Source organism: Myotis lucifugus, unplaced genomic scaffold (genome assembly GCF_000147115.1).
Source record: "Myotis lucifugus unplaced genomic scaffold, Myoluc2.0 scaffold_233, whole genome shotgun sequence".
In the NCBI taxonomy this organism is placed as follows: Eukaryota; Metazoa; Chordata; class Mammalia; order Chiroptera; family Vespertilionidae; genus Myotis; species Myotis lucifugus.
The window spans coordinates 97,035-114,786 of NW_005871281.1; positions in this window are offsets into that span (position 1 = coordinate 97,035).

The following is a 17,752-nucleotide window of genomic DNA, read 5'->3' on the forward strand; positions in this document are numbered from 1 at the left end:
GCACCTGTAAGCTGCTACACTTGGACCTTCCTGAGCTCGCTAGATGCCTGTCTTGCATGCCAGGCTGATCCAGCCCACTTGATTGGCACACTGCGTGACAGTTGCCAGCCTGGGTTCCTGGCAGAGGTCCTGACAGAAACTTGTGTGTCCCTGGGAGCCAGGATTCTACTGCTTGTAGACACCTGTGGTTGTCCACCCCCTTCTCTATAAATGCTTCCTTTCATGCCAGATCTGATGCCCAGAGACACAGACACCTGTTGAAATCAAGGTACGAGCCAACCACTTCCCTCTGGTATTGGAGTGGGGAAGCTACCTATCTCCTTAGGCTAGCCTTACAGCTGCACAAAAATAAAAAGATATATAAACAAAACACTGCATCTCCTCTCCCCCTCCCCCGCCCCGTTCCTTTCTAGGAAGAATGTGTGAAATCTAGCTGGAAACATATGTGGAGGTTACCCTGGGGACAGAGGACTGCAGGGCTCCAATTGTAATTAAACATTATTCTGTAAAATTAAGGGGAATTAGTGGAAGATCATAAAGAGGGAAATGCCATGATTGGGCTGGTTCAGAGCTCTGACAGCAACTGTTGTAGACACGAGGGAGAAAAGAGATGACAGGAGGCGAGGGGGCCAGAGGAAATGCTGTGGCTAAGTCTGCGTGGCAGTGACAAACGATGGCGGTGAGAGGCCCTATGTGGCAGTATAACCTTTGAACTTTGTTTGGCTCCCTCAGCCCTGTGTCTAAGAGCGAATGTCCTTGCTTCTTGGCTGTTGGAATATTTTAGGATTCAAAATTGGATTGTCCATATAAGATAAAGTACATGGGGTGTCCATTATCTTGTTGCATAATAAAATATCCCAAACAGCTTTAAACAAAAAAATATTTATTATTAAATAGTTTCTGTGGGTCAGGACCTGGGGATGGATTAACTGAGGAGTCTTGGCTCAGAGTTTCTCATAAGGTTGAAATCAAACTCTAGGCCCAAACTGTAGTCATTTCCAAGTTGGCAGGGGCGGATCTGCTTCTAAGGTTGCTCAGGTGACTGTTCGCAGGAGGTCTCAGCTCCTCACTGGATGTTGGCTTGAGACCCCAGTTTCTTGCCCCATAGACCTCTCCACTGACTATCTGAGATTCCTCATGACATGACAGAGATGGCAAAAACACAACAGAAGCTGAGTCTTTTACAACCCAATCTTATAAGTCACAATCCTTCATGTCTGCTATTCTATGTTCCCACAAGCCAACCCTGCATAGTGTGTGTGTATGAAAGACACAGGTGTGAATGACAGAAGGCAGGGATCATAGGAGGGCATTTGGAGCAAAACCTATGACATGGATGACTGTTTCACACTCCTGGTAGGCAACAGGCAAGGGGCTAAATAGTGATGATGAGATGAACTCTGCCAGAGGGAGACTGGGTGTAAGTGGCGGGTCTTCTAGTGATGACCCAGCCCCCACAGTTCCAGGGAACCTGCACAATGTCCCTCCCAGAATCCCTTTGTTAGATCCCGCATTCAATTTCCCTGTCCCTTTGTAGCCAGCTTCCTCAAAGGAAATCCTCAGGATCCTAGCACTGTCCCATCACCACTCCTGCTGTTTCTCTCCTCTCCCATTCTTTGACATCTTTTTAACCTCAGGAAAATTTCTGTCAAGTTTTGTTTCTTCATAACTGCTCTATCCACTTTATTATTTTTTTCTCCTCAACTATATTATCCTCCAATTCTTTTGTAAGAGATATTGAAGGCCCATGAAACGCAGAACCCAGTCATTAATAACCAAAAACTGGTTTCTTTTTTCTCAACTGGGCAGGGGAACTCAATATGCAAAACCTCCCAGAAAGTAAGGGGGTATAATTATATTAAATACTCTAAGTGTGTCAGGAAAGGAGCCAAATGGATGGACCTCTTATGTTTCCTGATTAAAATGTCTTACTGACCATATTCTTACATGGAGGGATAGGGAGACATAGGAAAATGAGGAGTCAGCAGTGCATCCAAGGGGCTAAAATTGAAGGCACCAGTGGCATGAGGAAAGTCGGGAGAAGTTTAAGAAAAGAAGCCAGTGAGTTCAATTGGCACATTCTGAACTGGAAGTGGAACAATTTAGCGTGTGGTTGGTAATACTGAAGATTGCTTGGGGCAATGGATATGGAGATGTGTTTAGTGGCAGTGGTTGTATAATGAGCTTGCTTAACATTATTGCTCAGTGCTCCAACTATACAACTCAGCAGGAGCTCTCGCTATAGTCAACTATGGTGAAGCCAGCTCCCATTATGTGCCAAATTCTGTGCCAAATGCAGGGGACATGGATTAAAGTCAACACCCCTGTGAGGTGCTCTTGTCACATCAGCAGAAGCTGACTTGTACACAAGCAGGTGATGCTCTACTGAAGTGGGTGTGTAACCAAACCCAGCTTCAGCTGCCTGCTGCAAACGAAGCCAAACTCTTCAGACAGGTGCTGGTGAGAAGGAAAGTAGTTTATTCAAGTGCTGGCAACTGGAGGAGATAGGAAAGTCTTATTCCAGAGCCCATCTTAAAATCTCAGTGCAGGCAGGGGTGTTTATTAGGAGGGAGAGGGAAAGCAGAACAAAGAAATCAGGGGGAGGGGAGTTGAAAGTTTTCTACATGGAAGTCAACACAGTTTATTCCAATGATTATCTTAAAACCAGTCAAGCAGAGGTCCAGTTTTTGTGGTTGAGAGCCAGCAAGTCTCGCCAGAATATCTGGTTGCTGGATTAGCCTCCTTCCCTGAAGCTTCCTGTAATATGCTAAAAAAAGGTTGTCAGTGAGTTATGGCAGACATGACTAACCAAGCCTTTGTTTTAAGGCAAATATCCTGCCTGATTTGGGAAGGAGCATTGTTTATTATATGTTATTTAATCAAGAAGGTTATTTTGTTAGTAAGTATGAGCACCTCCATAACAGGTGTTCTAGGCTTGTAAGTCATAGTCTCTTGGAGCTTAGGGCAGGGGAAAGAAGGTTTAAGAGGCTCTGCCATATGAGATAATCTAGAAAAGTATACAGTAGACAAGCTTAGTTTCCATTGCTGCCTTTGAACTAGACTTCTCTGGGACTCATCAATGGCCGCTACAATTACTAGTAAAGCCAACCTCATTATTTCCATAAGCTTTTGCTTTTCCATCGGAGAATAGAAGATGAAAACTATTGCCCAAAGAGCCCCCACATATCCCCACAACATAATGGAGTGACTCAGTCTGGCAGCCTTCCCCTTCCTTTGGAACAGTTCCATCTTCATTGCCTCAGAATCCCTGGGCCTTGTTGCATTATTAGCTCTCTCCACTTTCCCCTGGACTCTTCTCTTCTTGAATTGCCTCCTCTAAGTCCTATCATGAAGGGTTTTTAAGGGTATTTGTATGTTAATGAAAAAAATCTGTAAATGAAGAAAGTTTTTTTTTTTATGTTCTCTGTTTTGTTTTAACAGATGATTATTTTTCTTGTCTGGGCTTGAACAGAGAAAAGCATAGCAAGGGTCTTATTGAAAAATTCATCTTTTGCTGGTGGCAAGAGCCACAGTGCAAGAAATAATAAACACAGCTGCAGCCGATATTCAGATCACAGTAGAGGTAGCAACATTCCTTTCCCAACTCTTATTTTCTTTTCCTGCGCTTTGAGCAAAACTCCATAGGCCGCTGTAATTTATACATGTTAAAATAGACTTTTAAAATCCCATTAGAATACACTCCCACATCTAGTCCCCAGGTCTTGTCAGAAGATAATGTCCTAGATCTCAATCTGGATGCTGCTGGTCTTTGGGGATGTTCTTGGCCATTCAGTTTCTGACTTAGGCATTTCTGCTTTGGATTCTTACTCCATGCAAACTTTCACTGATGTTTCCCTCTTCAACAGCTACATAGAGACATATTAAGTTGCTGTCCAGTTTTCCCTGCCAGTGATAAATCACTCTGGATACAAGGAAGGAGAGAGTGACAACTTCACGCAAGACCTTCAGGCAATCTCTAGTGGACTTATATTTTTTTTAAGACACAATTCATGTGACACTTTCTCTATGAAGTCTTCCTGTTCACTGGCACATAGGTTAATATTTCCCTAAATGTGTCTGTACATCTCTCTCTTTTTTTTAAACCCTCACCTGAGGATATTTTTACATTGATTTTGTGGGGGGGAGTGGAAGAGAGAGGGAGAGACAGAGAGAAATATCAATGTGAGAGATACACATTGATTGGTTGCCTCCCTCACGAGTCCTGACCAGGGCCTGGTATGGGGAGGAGCCTGCAACCTAGGTACATGGCCTTGACCAGAATAGAACCCAGACCCTTCGGTCCTCAAGCCGACACTCTATCCACTGAACCAAACTGGCCAGGGCTGTACATCTCTTTATGAATACCATTATCACACTGTATTGTCATTCTCTTTTATCATCTCTGCCTATTTCATGAAACAAGATTTACAGACTTGTAATACATTTAGAAGTAGGGATAGGATCCCCTTCTTTGCTTCATCCATGGCTTAGCACCTGAAAGACTGTTTATGATCATTAAGTATTTTTGGATGAATCAATGAGCTCTGAAAGGCCTTGAACCTTTTCTATTTCCTTTCTTTCTCCTGCATTGGCTGGATGACCCACATGTATGGTATAATCTTGCACCATTCACTTTCTCTTCTGTTAATGAGGACTCCCTTTGTGAAATCCCCATGACTTCAATGCTGATTGAGTCCCATCAGAAAAGGTGTTTGTAGACTCAGAGCCTGACTTAGGGCTGGGAGCCCCAACTTCCCACTGGGGAAAAAAAAGGTTTGAGCTATTGTCATTGTTAGCTACAGGTTAGTGGCTATTTGATTTTATGGCTCTTTTAAGGATACTTGTGTTACCAGAGGGGTCATTTGCAAACCACAGAAGATCAATAAACAGGGAATCTGCTTAGCTGTAGGCCTCTTAGTTGATATCTCCCCACACAGAAGAAGAGCTATGTGTGCTTGCCTTTAGGTTATGCGGCAAGAATCCAATCAGCTAATTCAATGTTGACGTTTCCCCCTTGGGTGTCACCTGGGTCTAGAAACAACATCTTTCTCAGCAGGAGTGGCACTGGGGACACCTGGAGTGCTAGCACTTGGAAGGAAATGTGATTTGTTTTCTTCAGTTTAGTGGCTTTGAGGTTTAGAGCACTCATAAGACTCATGAAATAATTCTCAGCTGTTGGCAGCCAAACAGTTTAGCTGAGAAGTAAGGTAAGTTATCCTGCATAGAATCAGCCAGGGTTCCCATTGAGGAATCAATCCCATGAGCCATTTACTGGAAGGTCTTATAGGTAAAAGCATGTGCTTTCTCTTGGAGACTTGAATTCATGTTCTAATTGGGTTACACACTGGCTGTGAGATCTTTGGCAAGGAACTTTACCACTCTGAGGCTTCATCATCTGTCAAGAATGATAATATAAACATTTACCTCAGGATGGTTTTTGAAGATTCAATAAGATGCTATATGAAACTTAGGCCTGACACATAGTAGGCTCAATAAAAGATTATGATGATGATGATGATGACAGTGATAGTAGTGATGATGATGATGATTGTGATCATGGTGGAGGTGGTGATGATGATAGTGATGGTGGTGATGATGATGATGAGCTGGCTTCCAGCTTTCCCCAAGCTTGGAACTAGTGTTGGGCTTGGAATCAGCTCCAGCTGGTAGAAAAACTACAAATTTGTAATTATTATTTCAATACTTACAGTTGTATACTCACTTTTCAAATTTCTGGGAAATTTTATAGAATGGTACCCAGTTACATCAATGTGTTTGCTACCATGATATCACTCCATCTTTCCCCAAATTATGAAGAAATCTTTTTAAATTAAATTTATTAAATTAAATGATTTAATAAAATTAAATTATTATATATATATTCATATATAATAAAAGCCTAATATGCAAATTGTCCCCTTGACTGGGAGTTCTGCCAGGAGTTTGACCACTTGCTATGATGTGCTCTGACCACCAGGGGGCGGTGCAGACCATGACGTGTGTTGGCACCACTACTCTGGCAGCCGGTGGCAGTGGAGGAGCTGCAGGCCCCAAAGAGCCCCGATGAGAGCGGGACCAGGGTGGGATGGTGGAGCAGGTGAGTGGGCGGTGCCAGGCCAAGGCGGGTGCGAGCCACTGGTCACCAGGCGGGGGCTGATCTCCCCACAGGTGCCGGGCTCCCAGGTGTGGCGATCGAGCCCCCACAGGCAGCGACCAGCAGCAGTGGCTGGGGGCAGGTGTCTGGGGGAAGGGAGTGAGTACCCGGCCGGCAGCCGGCAGCCACTAGGGACCCTACCAGTACACGAATTTTGTGCACTGGGCCTCTAGTTGGTTAATAGAACCATATAGATTTCAAGTGCACATTTCTATAATACATGATCTGTATAGTGCATTGTGTGCCCACCATCCAAAATCAAATCATCTTTTATCACCATATATTTGGCCCCCTTTATACTTTTACTACCCCCACCACCTTCCCTCTGGTAACCACCATACTGTTGTCTGTTTCCATGACTTTCAGTTTATATCCCACGTATGAGTGAAATCATATGGTTCTTAACTTTTTCTGACTGGCTTAATTTTTTTAGCACAATATTCTCAAGGTCCATCCATATTGTCACAAATGGCAGTATTTCATTTTTCCTTATGGCTGAGTAGTATTTCATAATATGAATGTACCACATCTCCTTTATCCAATCCTCTTTTGAAGGACACTGTTATCTTCATGTCTTGGCCACCATGAATAGTGCTGCAATGAACATAGGGATCCATATATCTTTGTGAATAAATGCTTTTGAGTTTTTAAGGTAGATACCCAGAAGAGGGATTGCTGGGTCATATGGCAACTCTATTCTTACTTTTCTGAGGAACTGCCATACTGTTTTCCATAGTGGCTATACCAGTTTGCATGAAGGAATTTTTGAAGTTCATTTTACATGTGAAACAACTGATGCTCAGAGAGCTCAAGGTTATATACAATGTGGCTGAGGCAGAGTCAGGAGTAAGTCTCAGATTTTTTAAACTCAGTTCTCCTAATTGGGCAGTTTCCTGCTCTTTGTTCATAATGTGAGGGAAAGTCCTGATAATAATTTATACTGTGATATAAATAACCCATATCTTCAGCTAAAGGTGTTATTCTTCTCATTAAAATGATAGGTCATAGGGAGACACAGAAACAAAATGTGCCCTGCCTTTGGAAAACTCCCAGGCACTTACCTAAGCTGTGATGCTCAAAGGAAGATAAGCATCTGACACACAGACAGGTGTGTGTGTGCAGGGGGGCGGGCAGCAATTTGGAGAGGGTAGTGGTCCATGCAGCCTTGAATGTTCTGTGTGGATCACTTTGCTGGAACTAAATGTTGTGGTTCCTAAGAGAGCTGAAATGCAAAGGCATGAAGGAGGATGCACAGTAAGCAGCCTGGCCATAGTAGTAGGATATTCCTGTCAGGCATTCCATGCGTTCTATACTCAGTGTGGTCCATGTATCCTGGGGATTTGGCCATCCTGAGTCAGAGGGAACCAAGCGAGGAGTGTGCTGGCCAGACTTAGGGAGCTGTGGCCAACATATCTGTTCAGAGAGATTCCTGACAAGCCTGTGAGCTATGACTTTCACATGATGCAGGAACACACACATACACTCACATACACGTATACATATATCCCAGGCTTGGCTTTCCCTGCCCCTTGCAGAGGGGCATCCACTGTCTTGCCATCCTCACTGGCCTTCTTCATTGCTTCCCTGAGCTGACTCTTTCTGGTCTCCTTGGCATCTCCATTGTGCAGTCCCCTTTGTGACCTGGAATTTCACAGGTCTTCTCTGCCTTTGATTGCTCCTTCCACCCTGAGTGGCTGTTCTCCCCCTTCCTCATCAGAGATGCCTGTGGGGAGTACATCTATTTCCGGTGCTGAAGCCGCTTAAGTTCTGTCTTTGGAATCAGGGGCTGCTCTGCCTCAGCACCAATCCATCTCCTGGCGGTTTCAGCTCATTTGTTATTTCTCACAAACTAGATGGTCGCAGCATGGTCTCCACTATTTTCTTCACCCCCTGCTTATTACAAAGAAGCACAAAAAGGCAGTGATGCATTTTAGTTATGAAAACACACTCAGCGGATCTATAATTCTGCTTCAGATGAAATTTAAGCCTCCATTTCTCTTTTTGACTCTTGCTAACGTTGAGGCCCTGCTCTTTATGATTAAGCTGCCTTTGCCCATGAAAAATTACTTTCCATACATACTGAGGGCCAACTTCATAAAAATGTGAGCATGGCTTTTGGCTGCAGAAAGGACAGGCCCCAAGTAGGCTGGGAAAAGAGAGCACACTGAGTTTGAATTTCAGGACAATTACTTACAAGCTGTGTGAACTTGGTCAAATTAATTAGCTGCCTCGAGTCTTCACTTATGAAATGGATATAACAACTTCTTGATGGTTTGGGGATTAAATGTGATGGTGTATGAAATGGACCTGGCTCTTCGTCAATGCTTGCCTCAGCTCTTTTCTTCCTACCCTATGTGATAATGCCCATGTGTGTTTGGATAGAAATGTCAATCAATGGATGATGTCATGGATTAATGGATCATTTGTAAAACCCCAGTAGAACAATAAACAAGGAGTCTACCTAGATAGACCTTGTGCATTCACATCTGCTGACACAGAGTCAGCTGCATCGAGTTACAGGTGCCTCTGTTCTGTTTGGACAATCCCACCAGCTGTTTCTGGGGTGGTGACAGGGTCTTACAATGGTGTATGGAAAGCAACTTGCATTGTGTCTGCACATATAGGTGTAAACTAACCTCAAAGCCACAGGATTGCACGGTGCCTCCAGGCTCCTGTTGTTGGATTCCTGGGCAGAGGACGGCCATGTGTCATAGAACTGCGGTGGGAGGCCAGCTCCAGCAGATGTCTCTGTGATACAGGCTTCCTTGGCTCAGCAAACAGGCCCTCAGGATTGCCCCTGGCTCCAGGGAGCAGAACTGCAGTCTGCGACATTTGGGCATGTTGTCTAGCTAGAGGGTATTTACAGAGGTTGACCTGGACAGGGTCTTGGGTCTGAAATTGACAAGCACTGCTGGGGTCTGAGTTATATGAAAGGACATTGAATAAAGAAATAAAGATAAAGGAGAAGGGGGTTCTTTTGCAGGATAAGGAGAACATTTCTATCTCAAGAACAGAGTGAATGGAACACTTTTAGATTAAATAAGAGAACATATTTAATCTGGGTTAGGGTCTGGGACTTGAGGGAAGTTTAGATATTGAATTTGAATACTAACACTCTTCACTTTCTATTGTTACATACATTTTTAAAAACTTTATCTGTATTGGTGAAAGTATTACAGATGTCCCATTTCCCCCCCTCCATTGACCTTCTTCCCTCCACCCCCCCTGAAACCCCCACACCGGGCCCCTCCCCAGACCTTCCCTGAACTATTGTCTGTCTATGGGCTAGTTACATACATTGTTAATAGTCTTTTTATGTCACTGGAAATCCAAGGTATGTTTCAGTGCTTTTTGGGGGTCCTTTAAAAAGCAATAAGTGTCGTCATGCTTGAAAACTTCTTTTTCTTAAAAGGGAAAGTCCTTCATGTGGCTTTAGAATTTAGAGAAGCTTCGGGCAGTTGCAAGATCAACTTGAATCTTAAGTAACTCTCCATGTAGAGCTTCTGATGACGGTACATATATAGATGTCTCCCTTGGGGTGTCCTTTGCCTGCACATCCTACGGTTTCTGGTTGAAGATACATGCACCCACTTCAAGTTGTGGATGTTGCCATTAGGGCATTCACTGATCGAGACAACAGCGAAATGTTTCCAAGATAAGGGGCCAGAATTGTAGCCATGCAGATAAACGTGGAGATTCTGGCTCCGAGCTGACAGCAAACCTGCTGCCCTTTTTTCCTAGGATATCTTAGTTGTGGGTCTGTGCACATAGCTTCAGATAGAGCAACTCACCTGGTCCATTATCACTACCAACAAATCAATATTTTGGTGAGCCTATGTCATAGACTTGGCAGTGTGGGGCTGGGGAAGACACAAGGGAGGATGTGGAAGGGTTGCCATGCTTAAGCTTACCGTCTTTTTAGCCTCTTGAAGTGATTAATAGGTTAGCAGGTGGTTAAAACCCACTGAGGAGACTGAAACTCAAGCTAAATGACCTATAAGAATTATCTGTGTTTGAGGAGCTTGAGGTGACTGGAAAATTTAGACAAGACTTAAAGCAAGGCAAGGCCATTGTTAGGCTTTGAAGTACGTTTGGATTTGGATGAGTGGAAAATGAGGGTATAGTCTCTAGAGTGGAGGCAAATTGTATGAAAGGGACAGAAATATGCATTGTGTGGGTGGACAGTGCCCAGAGCATCACAGCTGGAGCCACCAGGTATGGATTGCAGAGGAGTGAAGTTGACAGTCATAACAAGTAAACTAAAGCTTCAAATGCCAGATAAAAAAGTAAAAAAAAGGAGCCAGCAGTTACATTTGTAGGTATCATGGTACCACAGTGGGAATCTCTTTTAGGAACTTGCCCTGCTGTGTTTCAGTCATGCCCAAGAAAGGCACCATCGAGCTTGTGGCCCGAACCAAAACCAGAATCCCCGGTTCATTCTTTTCTCACTATCTCTGAGCTCTACAGCTGACTGTCTTTGGACTTCAAATGACTAGCAAGGGGCTGGGACAGGTCAAAGGGGACCAGTGAGGGTTGAAATGGAAGGGGACAAAGAGGAAACTGGCAGGAAGGCTCTTACAGCAAATTAGATGTAATATGACTTGGCCCTGACCCAGGGGTTGAGAATGGCTATGGGAATATAGGGATCGCTCTGAGAAATACTACAGAGGGGCAATTGGAAGACCTGGGACCAGCTGGGTGCAGGGGATGATTCGAAGAAAGGCATTCATAATAACTTTCTCTGAAAAGGGATTTAACCTTGACACCAAGAACATTGACAGGCCCCTAAAAGAAATGAAGTGGACTTTGAAGTGGAGTCAATTTAGAAGGAAAGATGAAGAGTACAGTTTGATACCTGGAGAGGTTGAAATAATGGTACAACACAATGTGCACATTTAACAGGCATTTGAAAATGTGAGTGTGTCTCTAGGGAATGGAGTCCTGTGTTTGGAGATCACGAAGGTGTGAGCTGCGAGCCTGAGACACAGTGAAGGCAGAGAGTAGAGAGAAGGCAAGCACAGGTCAAGGTCTTGGTCCTGAAGGAGCAACTTGCCTGTGACCAGGATAATCTGAAGAGAGCTCCTCCTCCATTTACTGCTATTCTGTCCTCGGTGTCCCAAGCATTTTTCTTCAGGGACACAAAGGCCATACAGCTCCCCCCTGGGTCTGGGAGGCACGTTGCAACTTTTCAGGAGGCTCCTAGTAGGCACTAAATGACTGGAGATCACAGAGCCCAGCTGCCTCATATGACAAGTGGAAAACTGAGGCCTATAGAGTGTGGGGAGGTGACAAGCCAAAGCTTTGCAGTTAGGAGGGCAGATAAGACTCTAGTCAGCCCAAGGACTGTGGATAATGCCCCTGCTTGCCCTTTTACAGAAACAGTGTGGGTCACTAAGAGCTCAAGCACTGGTGTCAGGCAGACCTTGGTTAAATCATGACACCACCCGTCGTAGATCTGAGACCTGAGGCAGGTTAGTTTATCTCTCTAAGCCTCAGTGTCCTCATCTGTAAAATGCAGACAATGAGATCACAGCCACTTCAGGTCCTCCTATAGACTGGATAGGACCTAAGATGCTGAGCACATCGCCACCTGAAAATTCTTCCACAAATTCAATAATGCATGAACTCAAGAAATGATTATTGTACACTCATTAGGCTCCTGGTATCAGGAATGAAATAGTAAAATCAGTACTGTGTCTGCCTCATGGATCCTACAACCTAGAGGAAACACACATTAATCAAGTGACAATAAAAATTGATAATTGTCAACTGATAAGGACTATCAAGGAAAAATGCAGGGCACTCCAAGAATAACTAATAGGGTGGCCTTGTCTAGTCTAGAGCTCAGGGAAGAGCTAAAAGATCAAGGATTACCAGGAACCCCCCATGTGGAGAGAAAGGCAGTGGAAGGAGTCTGTACAAAGGCCAAGAGGTGAGAGAGAGAGGGCCAGGGTGGCATAACTCCGGGGTGTAGCCCCTAGTTATTAGGCCCCTCCCCCTACAGGATCTCCCTGGTCCAGATCAACCCTTGTGAGGACAAGGACACTCCCATTTCTACCAATTGAAGGGAGATGTATCAAGTTACTATATATTTAGTATTTTGAATATCTGGGGGAAGCCCGGGGCACCCTTAGAACCCAAACTGCCCTAATCTCTAGTTTTGCCAATTTTTGGCTTCTTTTTGTCCTCCCCTTCCTTGCTAAGTAAGAGCCCTGCCTATACCTCTAGTCTCACCACCAGGGATGGGCCCATTAATACACCTGTTGCTTCAGCTGGGGTCCCAGTCTGAGTATAGTGATCACCCAGAATGTTGAGGCCAACTGGTGATAAGTTAGCCACAGGGACAGCAGGAAGAGGGAGGGTCATGAATGATTATTAGGTTAAGCTGAGAACATGTTGCTCCAAGACAGCTGAAGTCTGCTTCCCTGGAGAGAGGCAGGCTTGTGTCCAAAAAGGAGCCATGGTACAGCCTCCCCAGCATTACTTACTGATAGTAATTCCTACCTGTGTTACCGATAGGAGCACTGAGTGGAAAGAAACAGCAGAGCAACCACAGGCTACGCAGCCAGGAGGAATGAAAAGGTAAGTTTGGGTTAAACGTTTCAGAATTAGGACTGTGAAAGGCACGTGGCTGCTTGACCTTCCTGACCCTGATCATCGCCCTGGGCTGGGAACCCCCTGCAGCCCTGCTTCAGTCACCAGATTGAACTCTGAGAGCAGGATCTTCTGGTGGTAAAACCCGCTACATCACACCCTTAGCACAGGGCAAATTTGCAGGCCCCACACAAGCTGCTTCATCTCTGACTCCTTCACTCACAGCTTTCCATATTCACAACACCCTGAAGTCCCTGCATGCCTTCTAGTTATAGTTTTCCAGCTTCTATCCTACTGTAGCCTCTCTGGGAACCTCCCAAACACTCAGTGAGGATTGATGAGTGACAATAGCTACTACTGAGGATGCTGATGTGGGAGTGTCTAGACCAGGGGTGGGCAAACTTTTTGACTCGAGGGCCACAATGGGTTCTTAAACTGGACCGGAGGGCCAGAACAAAAGCATGGATGGAGTGTTTGTGTGAACTAATATAAATTCAAAGTAAACATCATTACATAAAAGGGTACGGTCTTTTTTTTTTTTTTAGTTTTATTCATTTCAAATGGGCCGGATCCGGCCCGCGGGCTGTAGTTTGCCCACGGCTGGTCTAGACCCTGCACAGCTTAAGCCCTTTGCAGAAGTGAATCCAGTTATTATTTTTCATTCTCATAGACTAGAGGCCAAGTGCACAAAATTTGTGCGGGGGGGGGAGGGTGTCCCTCAGCCCGGCCTGTGCCCTCTCACAATCTGGGACCCCTCGGGGGATATCAGGCCTAAACTGGCAGTGGGACATCCCTCTCACAATCCGGGACACTGCATGCACCAGTGACCATACTTTTCATACAGGTGAAAGGCATCTTGCTGTTGTATGGGCAGCTACATTTTTTTTGCCCTGATTATAAAAAGTAGTACATAACATGATCCTTCTGAGGCTATAATACCATTTTCCCCATCTTATGGGTGAAAAAACTGAAGCAGAGAGAAGTTAAGTAATTGGCGTGTCACACAGTTATAAGTGTCCGAATCAGGGCTGACCACAAAATGTGCAAGCCGGAGTCCATGCATGTCATCGCTGCATCATCCTGTTTTTTCAGTGTTAGAATAGCCTTGCCAGGTTTTAGTTTTTAAATCTAAGAGACTATTCCCAATACATAGGGTAGGGTCCCTAGGCCTGGCCGGTGATCAGGGCCATCTCTGGGGTGACTGGCAGGCAGGGCAATCGGGGGCCCCTGCTGGCACCCACCTTGGCTGGTGGCCTGGTGCTGCCTTCTGGCCAGCCCCGCACCCTGATCACCACTGCCGGTTGCCCCCCAGTGGTCAGTGCTTATCATAGCAACGGGTCGTTCCGCCAACTGGTTGATTTGCATATTAGGCTTTTATTATATATGATCCCAAGGCTAAAGGGATCCATAGGCACCAACAAATCTCACAGCATCATTAGATATGGAAGGAACATTAACATCTTCTTTATTTGACTACAGCCAACAGTTCCTAGAATTCACCTTGTTGGTAATTCTCTAGATCATAAACTGAACAGGAAACACTAAATACAAGGAACTTTCTTACAGGTATAAGGTTATGTAATATTTATTTTGAAGTTAAAAATGATCTCAGCTTCAATGCAGAGATTTCTGAGGCTGTGGAGCAGACTTAACAAGGGAGGGCATGGGATGCTCCTTGCAGCAGGAGGAAGGCATAAGCATCCATGGGAAGTAAAATAGGAACCCTGCATAGAAGTAGGCATATTACATCAATTTGTCAACGATTCCACAACTCTGTGGGCTAGAGGATAATGTCTCAGTTTTATAACCTATTACCTCACTTCCTCATCAACTGGCAGAGCTAGAATTTGAAACCAAATCTGTGAAACCAAGCCTTCACTCACAGCTTTAGTGGTTGTTCCACTAAATCAAGTTGCCTCATATTTATTTATTTGTGCATAGAAGCAATAACTTCAGAAAATATTTTTCATAGGTGCTGTATCCTGAAGTTAAAAAATAACACCCAAAAGTAACACTCTTCAAGCCTTGAGAACTTGTCATCCTTTATAAGCATTTCTCAATGACAGCCAGTTGCACCTGTCACCCTCCTACCTTGAGGACTGTGAAATGAGAATTTCTATGAAAGATTTATAGGCCTAGATCAAAGCGGAGGCAGGGTAAAGTTCAAGCTCTGCTCCCCAAGGTTCCTTTTGTTCTGTGTGCTAATAAAAATAACAGTCCCACTTTGTAGTCACAATGCTTTGTTCTCAACAGCTTAGAAGAGCTCACTTGTGGCTCCATGTGTCCTTTAGTTCACATTTTATATCTCTGTCTATGAACTGGCTGTCTCATAGAAGGGAGATGATCCCTGACAAGTAGCAGAAACACAGATGTAATTGAGTCATTACAGAGCAGTGTGTGTGTGTCTCAGAGTTGGGTACATGGATGAGGGAGTCACCAACTCTAATTGGTGCAGAAGCTCCTTGGGAATGAGTCTAGTTCAATGAGAAGAAACACATGTGCACAGAGTACTTAAAAATGGCAGGTGTGGTCTGACCTTCCAGGGCCTTGTGTGACAGGTTAGGGAGTTTGTAACTAAACCTCCCGCCATGGAGAGCCACTGAAGGTCTGGCTTAGTTCCGAGCTCTGTGTACTCCTGTAGGCTCACATCCAATCCTCACTTTTGGCCCCGCCACACTTCCAACTCCAATAAGGGGGTGACTGGCACTGAAGTGAAGCAGGAGATTCTCAGAGCCCCCCACCCCCCCTCACCCCGTTACTAGTCTAACCTGACCAGGGGTCCATATTGCTATAACTAGGCTTCTTCTTTGCTGTGGTAGTCTTGTTCTGATCTGCTTGGGTCTGGAAGGACACTCCATTCTCAGGGGCTACAGGATGACCCCTATAAACCGACTCAGTGTCTGATATTGCTGTTTTTGCCTTTCTGGAGCTGAGTGTCATTTAGTGTAAAGTCCTGGGGTCTGCCTGACTTTTCAGGTACTCCTTTACTGTATCTTGGATCTTCCCCTTAGGCCAGCTTTTTGCCTAAAGTGGTAGGGGAGTATGAGGGCTATTCCACTCTTAATATCTGGCCTCAGTGCCTGCACATGGTTTGGCTCCCAAGATCTCTACCTGACAGAGGTAAGTAGATAGCCTGAGCCTGATAGTAGTTTACTTTTTAGCTTCATCCAGACATCCAGATGTTATTGTGAAAAGCATCCCTGGTCCACTGCCTTTTTATAGGTCACTGGCAGACCTGTTCAAAGCTTAGTGTGGTATCAGAGGTAGTAATTCTTCGTAAGAATTTTCTGATTAGTTAATATTGTGGACTTTTATGTCCCTTCGGGAAAAAAGCTGTGGTACATTTCCACCATGGTACACTATGCAGCAGTTAAAAGGAAGGATCTCTTACCCTTTGAGACAGCATAGAGGACCTGGAGTGTATTATGCTAAGTGAAATAAGCCAGGCAGAGAAAGACAAGTATTACATGATTTCACTCATATATGGAATCTAATGAATAGAATAAACTGATGAACAAAATGGATCCAGATATATAGAAGCATGGAACAGACTGTCGAATCTCAGAGGGAAGGCAGGGGTGAGTGGGTGGGAAGAGGTCAACCAAAGAATTTGTATACATATATGCATAACCTATGAACATAGACAATAGTATGGTGAAGGCCTGGGGCAGGGGGTGAGGGCAGACTAGAAGGGGTCAATGAGGGGAAAAGGGAAGATATATATATTTATAATACTTTCAACAATAAAGATAAAAAAGAGTTTTATATAATGTTAATATTTCAGTGCCATTTGGCTATTTAAAATATATCTTCAAAATTACTATTTTTTTCATGAAGGCTATTAATGTGGTATAACCTTTGAGACCTTAAATATGTGAGACATCTGTTTGTGGTATTTCAGAGGGAAGAGGAAGTGGGAAGAGATTAACTGATGAACTTATATGTATAACCAATGGTGTGGGGAAGGACTGGGGAGGGGCTGGGAGCAGGGTGTAGGGGCGTTAATGGGGGGCAGGGGACATCTGTAATACTTTCAACAATAAAGATAAATTTTAAAAAATTATATAGGTTTAAAGTATACAATTCTTTGATACATCATCTGTATATTGCATTATGTGTTTATCACCCAAAGTCAAATCTTTTCTGATCACCATTTATTTGGTCCCCTTTACCCTTTACTACTCCTCCACTCCCCTTCCCTTTGAAAAACCATCATAAGGTTTTCTATGTCTATGAGTGTTTGTTTGTTTGTTTTTCTTGTTTTTTTTTCACTTGTTGCTTTCAGTTTTATATCCCACACTAGAGGCCTGGTGCACAAAATTCGTGCACTGGAGGGGGGGGGGTCCCTCAGCCCAGCCTGCACCCTCTCCAATCTGGGACATCCCTCTTACAATTCAGGACTGCTGGCTCCCAACCACTCGCCTGCCTACCTGTCTGATTTTCCCTAACTGCTTCTGCCTGCCAGCCTGATCACCCCCTAACCACTCCCCTGCCAGCCTGATCGATGCCTATCTGTTCCCCTGGCAGCTCGATCACCCCCAACTGCCCTCCCCTGCCTGCCTGGTTGCCCCCAACTGCCCTCCCCTGCTGTCCATCTTGTGGCTGTGGGTGCCAGCCTCTTTGAGGGCGTGGCAGTCAATTAGCATATTCCCTCCTTATTGGCTGTGGGTGCTGCCATCTTTGAGGGTGGGGCAGTCAATTAGCATATTCCCTCCTTATTGGCTATGGGCGCCACCATCTTTGAGTGTGGGGCAGTCAATTAGCATATTCCCTCCTTATTGGCTGTGGGCACTGCCATCTTTGCAAAGGTGTGAGGGTCAATTAGCATACTTCCTCTTTTTTAGATAGGATATGAGTGAAATCATATGGTTCTTAACTTTTTCTATTGATTTATTTCAGTTAGCATGATATTCTCAAGATGAATTCATGTTGTCACAAATTGCAGTATTTCATCTTTTCTTATGGCTGAATAGTATTCCATTGTGTTATGTACCACATCTTTAT